Genomic DNA, 766 nt, shown 5'->3' on the forward strand with positions numbered 1-766 from the left:
ATACGGAGTTTAGGACCCAGATTACTCCCAGATTTAAGAGCATCTTAGTCCGACAAATGCGACAATAATGACGGCCGCTTGCATGTTCTGCAAAAAAATGATTTGTCGTGTATCTGACGGACAACCACCAAACAAGTTCCACATCACTGAAGTTGCACCATTTTTACAAACCAATTCTGGTTCGTCTGTTTCACTCAACAATCAGCCATGTGCATATGAAAACAAAGGCACTGCGCATGCGCGTTTTACTCATGTTCTATCGCGATATTTCATTTTCCTATCATTGCCTAACATTATACCGGTATTACCGTGAACGGTATAATATGGCCCAGCCCTAGTTAGGATGTTCAGAAATAACCCAGGAACCACAAAGACTCAAGCCTGCCATGAACAGGAAACTGCATCACCAGTGTCACTATCCACAGTGAAGCCAGTTTTACATCACCATGGGTGAGAAAACCCTGCTTCAAAAACTAAAATTGGCATCTGCCAACATGGACAAGCCAAATGCCTTCTGGAGGCAGGTTTTATGGCAAAACGAGATAAAGACTGAGATATCTGGCCATAGGGCTGTTCGATATAACGATATATATCAGTGATGATATAAAAACATCTATCGTTTGATTTTACGCTATCATTTGTTTCGTGGTGTTGCAAAATAAACTGTTTACGACAATATTTTTTCATCGTTCTGATGGTCACTGTAGTGGCTATATTAATTTCTTAAAGTTCTCTCTTTCTCTTATATGTAATATAACCACACTAC

This window comes from Pundamilia nyererei, unplaced genomic scaffold, assembly GCF_000239375.1.
Source record: "Pundamilia nyererei isolate P.nyererei 1_Seehausen unplaced genomic scaffold, PunNye1.0 scaffold00161, whole genome shotgun sequence".
Classification (NCBI taxonomy): domain Eukaryota; kingdom Metazoa; phylum Chordata; class Actinopteri; order Cichliformes; family Cichlidae; genus Pundamilia; species Pundamilia nyererei.